This window comes from Hemicordylus capensis, chromosome 5 (genome assembly GCF_027244095.1).
Source record: "Hemicordylus capensis ecotype Gifberg chromosome 5, rHemCap1.1.pri, whole genome shotgun sequence".
Taxonomy (NCBI): Eukaryota; Metazoa; Chordata; class Lepidosauria; order Squamata; family Cordylidae; genus Hemicordylus; species Hemicordylus capensis.
Window position 1 is genome coordinate 173412219 of NC_069661.1, and position 14901 is coordinate 173427119.

The window sequence follows — 14901 nt, forward strand, 5'->3', positions numbered from 1 at the left end:
TAGTGTCCACCAGAAGTGGTGGCTCCTCTAATCCCCACCGATGCTCCATCCCCAGCAGTGCGGGCTTGCAGCAGCCCAGTTCTGTCCCCTCTGCATGCCTGGTGACGCAAATTTGCATAGTACTGCAAATGGCCTCCATGCATACCTGGAGGCTACCACCGGCCTACAGTGCTGGGGGAGCGCTGGGGGAGGGGCTTAAAGAAGACACCACGGCCATGCTGCCGCCACCGCTGCAGAAGCTGGTAAAGTATCTTTTCACCACTGCTCCCCCCCACCGCCTTTACAACACTTTTAAAGCATTCTCCCACCCCATTGCTTGTAAAGGGGAATCCTCACCGGATTCCACTTTACAAGCATAGCTCTTGAACCAGGGCAAACTGGTTCAACCCAGTTTGACCAAATGGAATGGAGGTCCATTCAATTGAACTGGCTCACAGACTGGCAGTTTGGTTTGAATTCAGCTTGAATTTGAACTGAACTGCCTGAACCGGTTCCATACACACCCTTAATGCTATGCAATGCACCTCTCTCTTCCCTCTCCCTGTGGCCAGAGAAGAGTCCAAATTCCAGAAAAATATGGGTTGGAAATGGATTCAGGAGTTGTAATATTTATGAGGTAATAGCAGGTGAGTATTACAAGCCCATTCCCCTGAAATGTATTTTTAGTAACATGCCTCTGTATATCAAGCAGTTCTTGTAGTTGCTTATCACTGCCACTGAAGCCATGGCATGCTGCTAAAAAAATATTGTGGTATTCCCTTTTGTGTGTGCTCTCTCTGCCTTATACTTCCCACCACACACAGGGAAAATGAGCCCAAAATGCATGTACAAAGCCACCTTGAGGTGGTCCATTCTGTCTGAGGGTTGGAGTAATAACGACAGACTCTGCAATTCAGGCCTCCAAAACCAGACTGAAGGTCATTAAAGATGTAGGCCCTTAAGAATGTTTTCAGGTGCATAAGGAGTTATTTCCTAGAGGCGTCCTTTCTAAACAGGGAGCTTAGAGAGAGAGAGAGAGAAAGTGTCTGTCTTCTTATTTCTCTGTCATTTATCACCACAGTATTTAAGTATAGAACAAAAATATAAAAAAAGGTAGTACTAATGTACAAAGGGGTCAAAACTTTCCACTTCTCAGTCTGCCTGCTTTTTCTTCTTCTCCAATTTTCCCCCAAAGCTCCTTTTCATTATTTAGGCCTGAGAAATAAGCCTTTAATAAGGTAAGGCTTCAGAAAAAAAGGTCAGTCTTGCTGTTTGATCTCAACAGTTCTACAGCTGAAGTCCTGCCACCAACAACACTCTGCTATATGCCCCTATTATTTTAATTTTTTTTTTACCTTTTCTGTTCTCGGATAGCAGCGGCATCCATGTGGATAACAGATAGTTAAGCAATCTGGGCACACATTCCAATTTATAGAGAGTTTATAAAGGCCTTTAAAATGTTATAAACCATCCTAATAAGCAGTGCGTTGACCTGTTGGAGGCTACAAGACCCCACAACAATTTCGCACAATGCGGCCTTATTTCTCTGAATGACCTACAAACATCAAAAACATCCAGATAATCAAATGTGAATTCAACTTTTTACATAGAGCTGTAATGATCGAGGACTACGTGGAGAGGGGTGGGGGGCACAGAGAATTTGGGATAACGAAATCACATTTTAAGCAATTATTACCCTTTTGGAAATTACCTACATAGAATAAACAAAGAATCCAATGGCCCATCAATCTGCTGTACCATGAGCAACCTTCTGCTAAAGGGTTACATGCCAATTGCATATAAGGATTTTGGGGAAGGCAAAATTAAGGCTCTCAGGAGTAATCCAAAAGAGAAAGACAGATCAGTGGAATGCTGCCTTACTGATGAGCTCAGGAAGTTGGAACTGGGGCACACCTGTTTTCAGTTGAGGAGTCTATACTTTGGTACAGCCGGAAGCTATTAAACCATTATTGTGGTCCTGCTGGAGTCAGCGGCAGGTGGTGCGGGTGCTGCCAGTGGAGGTGGGCGGCAGCAGGAGATCCCTTTAACTGTAAATTACTAGGTGCTTAGCTCTCCTCCTACCGCACCTGGAAGCTGTTTTGAGCAGCAGCGCACCACCCAGCACCCACTGCAGTAGAGGATTGGCTTCACCACTCAGCTAGCCTATGCACATGCGTGGAGGCCATGTGCTGGCCATGCAAATAGCCTCTGCCAGACATGTGGCATAGCCAATCCTCCGCCGCAGCAGATGCTGGGTGGCATGCTGCTGCTCAAAACAGATTTCAGGTGTGGTGGGAGAACAGATAAGCTCGTAGTAATTTACAGTTAAAGGCGCCTCCCACCACCTATCCCCCCCACCCCGCCAGGGGCAACAGCACCCGCACCAGCCACTGCTGGCTGGAAGAAGGTCAAACGGTGGAGTCCAAGAATGCTGGCTATTTTGAATCTTGCCTCTTTTCTCTCCTATGCCTGCAGAGAGACTGAATTGTTTCTTCTCTGTCTAGGAGATGGGGTCAAACTAGATGTTATGGCCAGCCAGTCATGAGTGCTGACAAGCTTCACTTTCCTTTCACAAACAGCAGTTTCAGGGAGCTCAATCTGGATCAGGACTGAGGAGGGATTTTTAACTCTTTACCCCAGCTTCAGTCCCAATCCACAGCTGCTATCCAATAAGAAAAAAGTTGTTCTAGTAGGAACTAATCTGCCTACTTTCCTTTCACTATCTCTACAACTGGACTAAATCTGGTTGAAATCGAGGTCTACAAGTTAGATCACTTATGCCTCAACTGTTCACGCATCCACCATCTTGGATCAGGGTGGATGACATCACAGACTATACCATTGGGGCATCCCTATGTGTCCATACAGCTGTAGCAAATTTCATTCAAATCGGTTAGACTGTTCACAAGTTAGTGCACTTGCGCTTCAAAGGTTTATGGTTCTGCCATCTTGAACCAGGGTGGATGACATCATCACAAACTACACCACTGAGGTGTCCCTGTGTGTCACTCACTACAACTGTACCTAATTTGGTTCAAATCAGTTAGTCCACAAATTAGCCCACTTGTGCCTCAAATGTTCACGCATCCACCATCTTGGATTAGGGTAAATGACATAATCACAAACTACACCATTGAGGTGCCCCTATGTGTCCCTATAGCTACAGCAAATTTGGTTCAAATCGGATAGGCGGTCCACAAGTTAGTCCACTTGCGCCTCAAAGGTTTACACATCCATCATCTTGGACTGAGGTGGATGACATCATTACAAACTACGCTGTTGAGGTGTCCTTGTGTGTCCCTACAACTGTACCCGATTTGGTTCATATTGGTCCAGGTGTTGTGAAGTTGGCGGGGGGGGGGCACACAGACACACAGAATGCCGAGTGATCTCATAAGCCTACTGGAAAGTAGGCTAAAAAAGCAGCCACAAAGGAGACTTGATCCTGCTGTGGGCAAAGGGTTAAAGGCCCCATGCCCCACATTGTGTGCCTGGTCCGAATCAGGCTTTCCAAGCCGCAGCTGTTTTTGAAGAAAAAGTTAAACCCATTAGAGCTAATGACGAGCTTAGTTTGGTCCCCTTTGGGTCTCAGGTTTGGAAAGAGGGCAAGAAAAAGTAAGACAAATAAGGAGTCCATTCATTTTGACCTCCTCTCTCCAGCGGTGGTGACTCAACATGCACACCCTCCTCCTGCTTTTTGTCTTTTTAGAAGTGAGGGCAGGAGGCCTCACTGTTGCCCTCTGTTCAGGAGGCCTCACTGTTGTCCTCACTGTTGCCCTGTTGCCAATAATCTGATGCCTGGAATGAATGCCTCATCCAGCTGGCTAATGGAAGGGTCACCCCTGCTCTCCAGTGAAGGCCAGCTCCAATGTTATCCCTTCCCACCCCCATCTTAAAGATGTGTGTAGAGAAGCAGAGAGAAAATTGCCACAGATAAGTATCTTTATAGCATGTGAATAATTGGACTGAGATGGCAAACCTAGGCATACTTACTTAGAATTAAATTCTACTAAAATAATTGGAACCTAATTCTGAGTAAATATATTTGGAGCATAGGTTCTAGCAAATTCCTAAATAATAGGATCATTGACATTCCTGAATAATAGGATAGCAGGGGCTGGGAATGTCGGAATATCTTGTAGTCCATGTCCTAGTTCTGAAGCAAGATTTTCTCTCTTTCATTCCCTGACTCCCAGACGTGTGTGTGTGTGTGTGTGTGTGTGTACGCACGCGCACGCGCGCACACACACATACACACCAGATTCATCCATTTTATTCTGAAAGCAAACAAGAGTGAAGATGAAATATCACGGAGGCTGAAATAGATATAATTTTAATTAAATAAAATAGTTTATCCCAGTCTTACTTTTATATACAATTATAATACCAACTCTGATTTTGTTTAGGGCATATACAGTATCTTCTAAATGCTGAATTAACATCAAATACTTTTATTTGTGTCATAGACAATAATTGTATTCCATGTTGTCATTGTCCAAGAACTTTGCCTAAGAAAAACACAGAATATATCACATTTCCTCCCTGGTTTCAAAGAAAGAGTATATCCGTCAAAATGCACTCAGAATGAGAGGCAGGCAAAATGCCTGGATGGGGCCCGCAGTGTTCAGATTATGTGTATTTCTCTATTTAAAAAATGAACACCATATAATGATTTCCCATGCAGCTACCGGTACAGATTAAGTTCAGAAGCAAATTCAAGGCTGTCATTGTCAGCATGCTGATTGATGTAAAAGCTTTCAGCCTGTGGGGGAAAGAGTATAGCACTTCCTACTGCTTGCTCCATAAAGCAGCATTTACTACAGACCACCTTCCTGGTTGGGGCTACATAATACAGTACTGGATTACAGGTAATATGGAATTAAAAGGAAAAGAAAGGAATGGATGAAAAAGCCATGACCCTTTTTACACAGGTACAATGTCAGAGTCTCTACCTCAGGGCTTCAGAAGCAGAAACAAATTGTCATCTTAAAAGGTGGCAAGCACCTAAGTGCGAAGTGTTCCCCACTTCTGACTAGTAGCTTGATCTGAAAAGTAACTGTAGAAGTTACAATGTTTGCCTCCTCTGAGAGCTGTGTGAGACCAGAAAAAGGCATTTGTTATCACACCACAATGATATAAGACACAGAAGCATGACAAATCCATGATAAAAGAAAAAAAAACCTGAGAAAATAAGCCTCTCTCAGGAATCTAGCCATACTTGTCATGAAGATTAGTCAAAAAAGCGATGGTCTCTGGGGCCACTATGATCTGGACAAGCTGCAAAAATCTTCCTTGTTAAAAAATATGATGCTCCGAATCCACAGCACATTTGCCACTGCAGACAACGTTTCTGTACACAGATCCCATCATGTGGTGACTTCAAAAGTAACCTATCAATAGGAACATTGTGCTGTTGTCCAAACCAGCTTTCCTGGCATTCTGATATCTTCCCTTTACAATGTGCCATTCTTTGTTAAGCTTGACAGCTTTAACTCCTTGAAACATTACATACAATCTGGCTCACATATTCAGCCCAGGGTGTTATTTAACTATAGTAGCTGACTTAAGAACTCTGTCTGATCTATTAGATATTCATAAATAATTCTAGTTTTTCTTGTTGCTTTTATATGATTTTAAAGTTCAACAACGCCTGCCCTGAATCTGATGAGGTGCATCATGTCATTATAAGACCCTCCATTACAGGGATCTCATTTCATAGTTTTGTACATTCATTTTATACGTTGGATCATACAGGGCATCATATGTCCTTAACAATTTCATATCTGCAGGAGTAATTATGTTTGGAATCATGGTCCTGTTTGCTACAACACGTTAAAGGAGCTTTCATCTGACAGCAACCAATGGCCTCTGCAAACAAGGAATGATTTCCCAAGGACATCCTCTGACCGCACTGTTGTGTAAAAGTCTCTGCCTTCATGACTGCTCTCTGATGAGCCTGTGAACTCTGACCTCAAGGTCAAACATCACTTTCATACACCAGTGCCTCACAGAAGCCTCAATCTGTGCTGTTTTCTCTGCTGTGGTAGCCATATAGTCATAGTAATCTACTCCTTAGTGGAAATTTAGCTTATCTCCTACATTTGTTTTTCTCTTCTGCATCATTCTATGATTTGATGGTCAAAAAAACCTGTTGGTTCAAGACCAGAGTTAAGGCTATCTCATTTTGGCTCAAGCTCCACATAGCCAGTAAACTGGAATCTAAGCCTGATGCCTTAACAGATGTGCCACATGATTAGTAATGATGTGCAATGTCAGGACCAGAACAACATGGAACATCTTTGCTGGTGCCAGGCACTCCATCCTCCCCATCTTGATTTGGGCCTCAAAGACCAAGGAGAAGTGTGAGTGCATAGGGTGAAAGCTGTAAATGAACAAAATTTGTGCTATTGCATATCAGCCCTCAGCTGCTCAATATAAAATTACTTGGATGAGGGAATGGAGAGGATGCTTATCAGCAGATGACATGAATCGGGGGGGTGGGGGGGCAACTAACAGAAGACAGAATCAAGATTCAAACCCATCTGGCCAGGCTGAAACACTGGGTCAGAAATGAGAAGATTAAGCCCAACCAAGATAAATGTAAAGCCTTGCATTTGGGTAAGAAAAATCAAATACACAAGTAGAGGATGGCAGAGAACTGGCTTGCCAGCAGTACACATAAAAAGGATCTTGGTGTCTTAGTAGATCCTAAGTTCAACATGAGCCAGCAATGTGATGGAGCTGCTAAACAAGGTAATGAAATCTTGGGCTGCATTAAAGCAGGCAAAGTGTCCAGTTCCATTTTATTTTATACTGGTAAGACCTCACATAGGATAGTTCTGGACACTTATTGTGCAATGGCACAAATTGTGCTTGTTTACAGTTTCCCCCCCACTCCCCCCCCCCCCCACACTTCTTCTTGGTTTTCAAGGCCAAGCACCAGCAAAGCCTGGCACCAGCAAAGATGCTCCATGTCGTTCTGGTCCTGACATTGCACAACATCATTACTGATGTTGTGGCACGTTTGTTAAGGCATCAGGTTTAAATGTCTTATCTATCTATCTATCTATCTATCTATCTATCTATCTATCTATCTAATACACTAAGGTCATACGTGGCAAGCCCCACACCTGCTGCAGCTGCAGCCGCAACCAATGAAAATGTGAGGGCAGGGCTTTCACGTACAATCTGGTAGGCCCATGGAAGGAGCTTTCGCCACTATCTCTGCCACCAGCACCCCATCGTTGCCTGTCCATTCCACTGCCATGGGCTGGCTTAAGGCAGGGGGGAGGTGGGATGGGGGCCAAGTGGGGGAGAAGAAATGGCTGAGCAGTGAGTAGAGGGAGAGCAAAGGCCAAGTGGTGAGCAGGGGGGAGGAATCACAAAGTGGGGAGAGGGCAAGGAAATGCCAAGGGGGAGGAACGGCCAAGTGGCAAGTGGGGGGGGAGCAAAGGCCTAGTGGTGAGCGGGGGAGAGGAACGGCCAAACGGTGAGGCGTGTGTGAGGAAAGAATGAGCAGAGAGCAGGGGGAGGAAAGGGTGAGTGGTGAAGGAGGGAGGCCAAGCGAAGTCTCTGGGGTGCGGAAGGCTGAGTGAGGGGATGGGAAGGCCAAATGCACCTGCACCAGCGCACAGATGCTCTGTGCAGGTTCAGCTTGTTCTTATTTAAATAAGAACATTGATAAAAGAGGAGTAGGTCCCGGGAAGAGTAATAATCATAGTGAAGGTCCTGGAAACCAAGTCCTATGAGGAACAGTTGAAGGAGCTGTGTTTAATAAGTTAATAAGATAAGATAATATTTCCATATTGTCATGACCCTGGTCCCACCATGGCCATTCTCTCATTTTACTTCTCCCCCTCCCCTCTCCCAGGCAGGGCCTCAGAGTTTTTGAGGGCAAGGGGTTTGGTTCACCCAAGTCCTCCTCCTCCTGGCTCCTTGGGGTCACTGTGGCAGTCTCTCTCCGGAGGCCTCCACCACTCTGCCTCCAACTGCCCCTCATCACTGGCCAAGGCTGCCTTAAATCCCTCCTGACAACTGATGCATCTCACACACCCACTGATTGGACCTCTGCCCTGCCATATTAGGCTGCTCTCACCCTTATCCCCCTCAGCTGTCTCTCTGTCTACTACTGCCTCCTCCCTCACTCACCCCCACCCTTCCCCCGGCCCCTCTAGCCCACCTCCTTGGTCTTGCAGCGTCTTGGCTGGCCACTCGTCGGGCTGCTCTGCCTGGCCACCTGCCCCACCTGGCATATATCTGGCCTTGGCTGCCAAAAGAACAACAGAGCTGGTAAGGCCAGTAGGGGCACCCGCCAGACACATACATGTAATGCAATAAATTGGTCCTGCACACCACTCTGATATCAGCTCCCTAGTTTCTGTGGGCTAATGTGTTATGGAACTGCAAACATATTCAAATGACATGATAATTTAAGAATGACCTAAGATGTCCCAGATGTACCCTGAGATCTTAATGTTCACTGGCCCATAGATGCAGAGACTAAAGTGTAATGGAGGTGATTTGAAGTTTGAACATCATCTGCTGCGTACTGAGGAATTTATTTCCAATACTTGTATCCCACAAACTGCAGGCATTCCCATCCCCTCCTTCTGCTTGCACTAGGATCCCTTTGGGTCCAACCCACTATGTGTTCAAACTACTTTCAATCTATGGCTCTCTTTGCCCTGGTAGTCTGCCAGCGGGTGACTTCACATGATTACTGCCAAGTCCAGTTGCCAGGAACCTCCAGTTCCCAGTGAGCACACCCTCCCAGCCAGCCAATGCAGGATTTAGGCACAAACTATGTAAGCTACAGCCTAAGGCCTTATATTATGAGAGGCATCTGAAAATCAAAAAAATGACTAAATTTCAAGTTTTACATGAGTGGTTGCAAAATAAAGCAGAAAGGGGGGGAAGACTGTGTATTTAATTATAGTTCTAATTATAGACAAAAATATATTTATATGGCTACATCGTTATTTATTATCTTGAGTTTATAAATCTGTGCAGACATAACTGTAATTTTTATTGAAGTCCTTTTAGACCAGTGTTCAGTTTAGACCAATGTACCCCATCATGGTTACAGGCAGCATTCGCCTCTTCAGGGTGCTTTCCAGATTAGACCCTGCAACGGGGTCACATCAGATCTCAGAAGTGTGCTTCCACACTTCCTGTGTTGGGACACTGCAGCCCCTACGCTGTTCATATTGCCAATGCCTTGTCTGGAATTTAATCACTGCAATATAGTGCTAGGATCTCATATATCTGACATAAGGAAGTTGCTTGTTTTTCGGGTTGTTAGTTGCTGTGAAACTGCTCCCCCTGCTGTTTATGTTTCCAATGCGACTTGGCTGAACGGAGGCATTTTGCTGCTGTTCCAGTTGCTAGTCTGGAAAGCACCCAGATGAATGCTGATATAACTGTGAGTAATGGGGTGAGCAGGGCAGGGGGAGAGAGTGGCATGCTAGAGCAAGATTTCCAACCTGTTTTGTAATGTTGTGGGACCTTTTAAGCTTGACATCATTTAAGGCCTCAGCATGTCACAATCTGGCCCTGCTCCCAGTGAGCTTATTGTCTAAACCCACCAACCTCCGGTTTCCATGCTGGTTTACCAACTTCAGCCCAACATTCCCTGCTGAACTTCAATCTGGGTTACAGAAATTAGGCAGGAGTTGGTCAGTAAGCTGATGCAGGAACTGGCAACTTCACACAACACACTGAGCACACACTCGCTGGGAACTGGAGGTTCATGGCAGCTAGATTTCCCAGCGATTGTGTGACCCCACCCAGTGGAATAATTAGAGGGCATATTATCTGCACATTATAGCTGTATTCGTTAGAGAGCTTGGAGGGGAAATTTCTTTTTCTACCTCAGCTGCTGTGGAAGTTCACAGGTAAGGAGAGCACTGCTAATTAATATTGCCTGGAGACATGGAGTTCATGTTCTAAATAAAGTAGCTTGTTTAGGAAATCCATCAAGGAGATAGATAAAGCCTACACACCTTGCTGTTAGCTACATACAGGAAGTGGGGCGGGAGAAGGAAATCTCTCTCTTCAGGTGAGAGAATTAAACCTGAGACTGTCAGTCTTAATAAAAGGGAAGTAGAGTAGAGAAAGCATAGTCAGAGAGGGGATTCCTTTGTTCATGATGGCTGCATTCACATGCAATGTGGAACCACAGCTGAATGGGCCAGAGATTCCCAAAGTGTTACGTGTGAATGTGAGCAATTGCAGCGATGAATTTTAGGTTTCAGATTTTTAACTTCAATCTGAACTCTTGGGCTGTAGTGGGTTTTGTTGCCACAACACGAGGTTTGATACAACCAGCAGTATGTCCGAATTCAGAACCCTAGGCTGCGTCTCCTGGAACTGGAGTTGAGAGAGGAAGCTCCTGCCTCAACTCCAGCCTTGATTGGCTGTGCAAGAAGAAGGAAGAAGGAAACCCTCACTGCCAGTTCCACCTCTTCTCTGCAGTCTTGCTGCAGAGAGGGAGCTCTCTGATACTTCCAAATTTGGAAAGGAGTGCAGGGGGAGGGGGAAGCGTAACCATGGGTCCATTGGGCCTATGGTTCCTGTTACATGTGAATGCAGCCAATCTCTATGCCAGTGCCCCTATTGGTCAACAGAGTTGCTGGTGATAAGTCAATGCAAACAAGAGCTGCATCTCCAACAGTATTCAGGTGTTCTCCATGAAAAACCAATGCATGAAGAGGGCAAACCAAAGTGCACCAGCTAGGTGCCCTATGTTGACACTCTCCCTGGCCATGACACCAAACATCCTCACATTCATTGTTTCTCTGGGGCAGCCATGGTTCTGAACATAGCAACATCCTGGCCATTGGTGCAGAGGGTACGGCTACCCAGCATGAATCTATTTGCCCTTTCCATGTGCTGGTACTTCATAGAGGCCTATTGCCTGAATAGGGTTTATATGTCACATTTATATACTAAATGTTATATGCTAAAACTCTTATACCTGATATTAAAAGGCATGTGGTTATATATCTCAACAAAAATTAATTTTTGAAGCGAGACCTTTTGAAACATCTTTTCCTTACCTAGACCTTGAGATTTTTTTGATAGGATACCTTCTCACAGCCAAATCACTACTGTATAATCAAACATATACTCTAAAACAGGAAACAGCAGTAGACTTCAAAGCTTTAATTACTTGGTGTCTTTTGTAAAATGTGTGGTCTTTATTTCCCTTTGAAAGAATAAATAAAACTAACCCAATTTCCAGCTGTGGAAAGTCAGATAATTACTGCTGGCATACCCCCACGGGCTATTAACATACTCCAATGCATGACCCAGTCTTTTCAATGGATTTGCACTAGTGAAACCTCACTTTGTTCAGAAGAAGATGCTGAATTATCTGACTCAGCCCAGGGAGTTGAATCATAGGATTTGGTTAAAAAATGAGTAGCGACTGAACGCCCATGATGGGTTTTAAAAGAAGGTCTCTTCTTCAGTCTCCTTTTGTAAAGTCCTGAGGAAATTATGATCTATTTAAACTGCAATCAGGAAATGAATATGCCTTTATTATCTGAAAAATTGCAGCAGGTATTATGAATTCTTCTAAATATTTTGATACATACCTTCAAGTGTATGCCTGGCCCCATCCCTTCTCTAATTCCCGCACCTGTTGAATGTCCTCTGCCCTCTAAGCATATGCTACCTATTGCATTACAGTTGCATCTTCAAACCGTTCCACCAAGACCCATCTATTTAAGTAGGTTTGGCCTGATGAAACCTTTTGCACACTGGGTCATGTGTATTGAAACAAATAAAAATTGCACCATACATCCTTCATATGGTGGCATCCCAGACAATGAAGAAGGGATGTGTATGGCAACTCTGTGGCAGCACAGACAATAGATGCATTTATATTCATGTACTATGTAGCAGAACACAGCCTACATTAATATCCATTGGCTAAAGATGAATATGAAATATTGAGTTTCCATTGAGAGAAGAAAGATGATCATGACGGTGTCAAAAAGCATTAGATGCCACTTCTCAGCAAACAAGAATCTTTGGACTACAACAACTCTCCAAAGAAATACCATGTGATAAAAGCATGTGAGAACACATCAACCAATCTGAAGAAGTTTCAAGCATTATGCTTCCTGGTATAGTTATCAATAGGAAGCTGACAATAGCATTATTGCTATTTACATATTGGTTCCATGCTGTCATGAATTTGCATAATGTATTGTGGCTCTGTGCTCTAGGGATTTGCATTGTAACATATTGGTGCTTAATGAACTCTGAAAAAATTGATTTTCCACAGAGTAAATTAAGGAATGCATTATAGCTGTTAAAGCAATCTTAAGGGAAATCTGAGGCTTCCACTGCAGCACCATGCTTAGTAAGTAATAAATTACATGTTATACTTATTTGCCTTAATTCATGCTAATTTTGTCCAATTAATGTATCACAGTAATTCAGAAGCCTGTCACAGGAGAGCTAATTATTTATTGGATTTTTGTGTTCAGCTCCCTAGGAGTCTACTAGCAAACAAACTTACGAGCGTCTTTCCATTTGGTCCACGGTGACATTCTTATGTCTTATTATGGGTGTGTAAAGTAAGATTCATTTTTCTGGGCTAAATTCTAAAAGTAAGTAATTATCCTCCAAAGCTACAATCTTTTTACAATTCATTTGAGTTACAATGACATACAATACTGTCATACTGTTAGGATAGCATCCATGGTTTTCCTTCTTCAATGAATTATTTCCTCTGAATTGTCTGTGAATGACAAAAATCTTATTGCAAAATATGGTAGTCTGAAGTGGAGACTTAGCTTAGTTGGCTACTTGGAGCTCTTCAGAATTTGATGGGGTGAGTGTGTAGTAACCCAAAAGGTTCCTGTAAAGTATGCAGTCAATGCTTTTTCTTTTGTGTTTGTTTGTTTTAATCCACCCCTTTTCATTCTGTTTCTTTATATTTTATTAGCTTGAGGAAATTAAAAACAACACACCACAAACAATTGATATTGGCTATACAAAAGGAGATTCTTAACTGTGGCAGCATTTTAATTCAAAGCAAAAAAAAAAAAAAGAGGAAAAGGATGAATAATTTATGAGATTAATTTGTGCAATTCATACCTATAAATAAGATGGCAGCTGCTAAATAATTTGCACCGAGTGATAACATGCAGACATCAGAGCTAAAGCAATAAGAGATCCACCAGCTGTGAAGTACTCCACTATTTCTAGAAGTCTGTATTACACCAGCATTTACAGAAAGTTATTGGTTGAAGGAAGAAAAGTATTCCGTGCGAATACTCTGCTCCTTTTTCCTAGATAGCAGAATACTTGTCAGGTGATTAGCACCTTCATTTCATACTTGAAAAGAAGCAGTGTTTCTTTAAATCTATAATGCAAAGTGACGTTACCAGCAGGCTACAGAAAATCCTGTGATGCAACTTGACATAATAGGATGCACATGACCAACTGTGTCACAAATATAAAAAGACTGACTTAAGAATAAGGAATAGGCTTCTGGGAAAATATATCTATATACATCCTTACCGTTTTTCAGTCATTTGGCAGTGATCTGTGGTTGCCTTGAGCCAAATGAATACTTGAAAGTTCAGCAAATGTCTGTGAGCAATATAGTACTTTATATTTACAATACCTAGCACAGTCTCATTTAAAAGAAACTGTCAAATACTTCATCATTTTGGGTGCGTTTTAATATTTTCCATTTCTTGAAATGTTCCTAAAGCTTGGAAAGAGTTTTTCCCCCTTGCTTTTGGCAAATATTTGACTTTTATTTAAGTGACTTTTCTTCCATTGCCTCTTATGTCAATGTTTCGAAGGTGGTGGCGGTGGGGAGGAACTGCTTGGGAAATCACTTTAAAATATGTATAAGCACAAGTAAAGTCAATGGAAACTGAGCACATGCTTGCATGCTCTGTTGTCAGCTGGGATTGGATTTACGTTTGTTTTCAAACCAACATCCTAATCTAGAGCTCAGTGTGCATTGATAGGTGTATAGTGCTCACATGCATAAAGCCACTCTCCCATTCACTGCAATAGAGGGGGAAGAGACACATGCACAAGGACAGACAAATACAATCTGTTTCCCCCCTTTTGAACTCAATGGGTATGCCATTACAAGGATGTTGTTTTAGCCTGGTACTAGTCTTAGGAGTATCACTAGGCTGAACTCCGAAGTAGGGATGTGCATGGAGCATTTTGGTGCCTCTAATTTGAGGCACCGAAATGCTTCAAGCTTCCCCGAACAAATCATTTCAATGGGGGTAGAGCAAACGCTTTAAAGAGAGGAAGGCAGATCTTGCCTGCTCCTCCATCGCTCCTCTGCTGCCCCCCACCTCCCCACCATAGTGCTGTCAGTATTAAACGCCGTGCTGAGTTCCTGCAGTACTGCTCCTAACAGCCCGTGGGCATCGTCATCATGTAAATAGTGTCCGCACATGTGCAGATGCCATCTTGAGTGGTCAGCATGGTGTTGCTGACCACTCAAGATGATGCCCGCACATGTGCAGATGCTATTTACGTGATGATGTCCACATCATCACATAACAAAGACATGAAGAATATACCAGCAACAGCTGTTAAAACAGATAGCAGATGTAGAAAAGATATAGCTGCTGGAATGAATAGTGCTTTCCCAACCACTAACCATAAAAGAACCACCACTTGAAAGGTGACCAGTTAGCAGGAGTTAAAACGATACATATAAAACATATACAGTATTAAAACATGTATATATTAAGACCAAGACTCAGAGACTACATATGCAATAGAATAAAGTGAGAATTAAATGGTGGAATGGACTATACCACTTCATACTGTAGGTGTGAAAGATCACCTACATTTTGGAATGCTCCTCTGTTTAAAGGGGGGAGGAATCTTCCTGGATGTAGAAAACCAACATACCTGGGTTAGAAC

General features: G+C 43.3%; 1 long non-coding RNA gene across 2 annotated transcripts in view; it reads left to right on the forward strand.

The window, feature by feature from the left end:
- The first annotated feature begins 499 nt into the window (after positions 1-499).
- LOC128328004 (uncharacterized) overlaps positions 500-14901 on the forward strand; it is a 33219-nt gene continuing 18817 nt past the window's right edge. For both annotated transcript variants that reach the window (XR_008308941.1, XR_008308942.1), the window contains exons 1-3: positions 500-626; positions 12272-12349; positions 12477-12599. This is a non-coding gene — a long non-coding RNA (uncharacterized LOC128328004). The remainder of the gene's footprint in view (positions 627-12271; positions 12350-12476; positions 12600-14901) is intronic.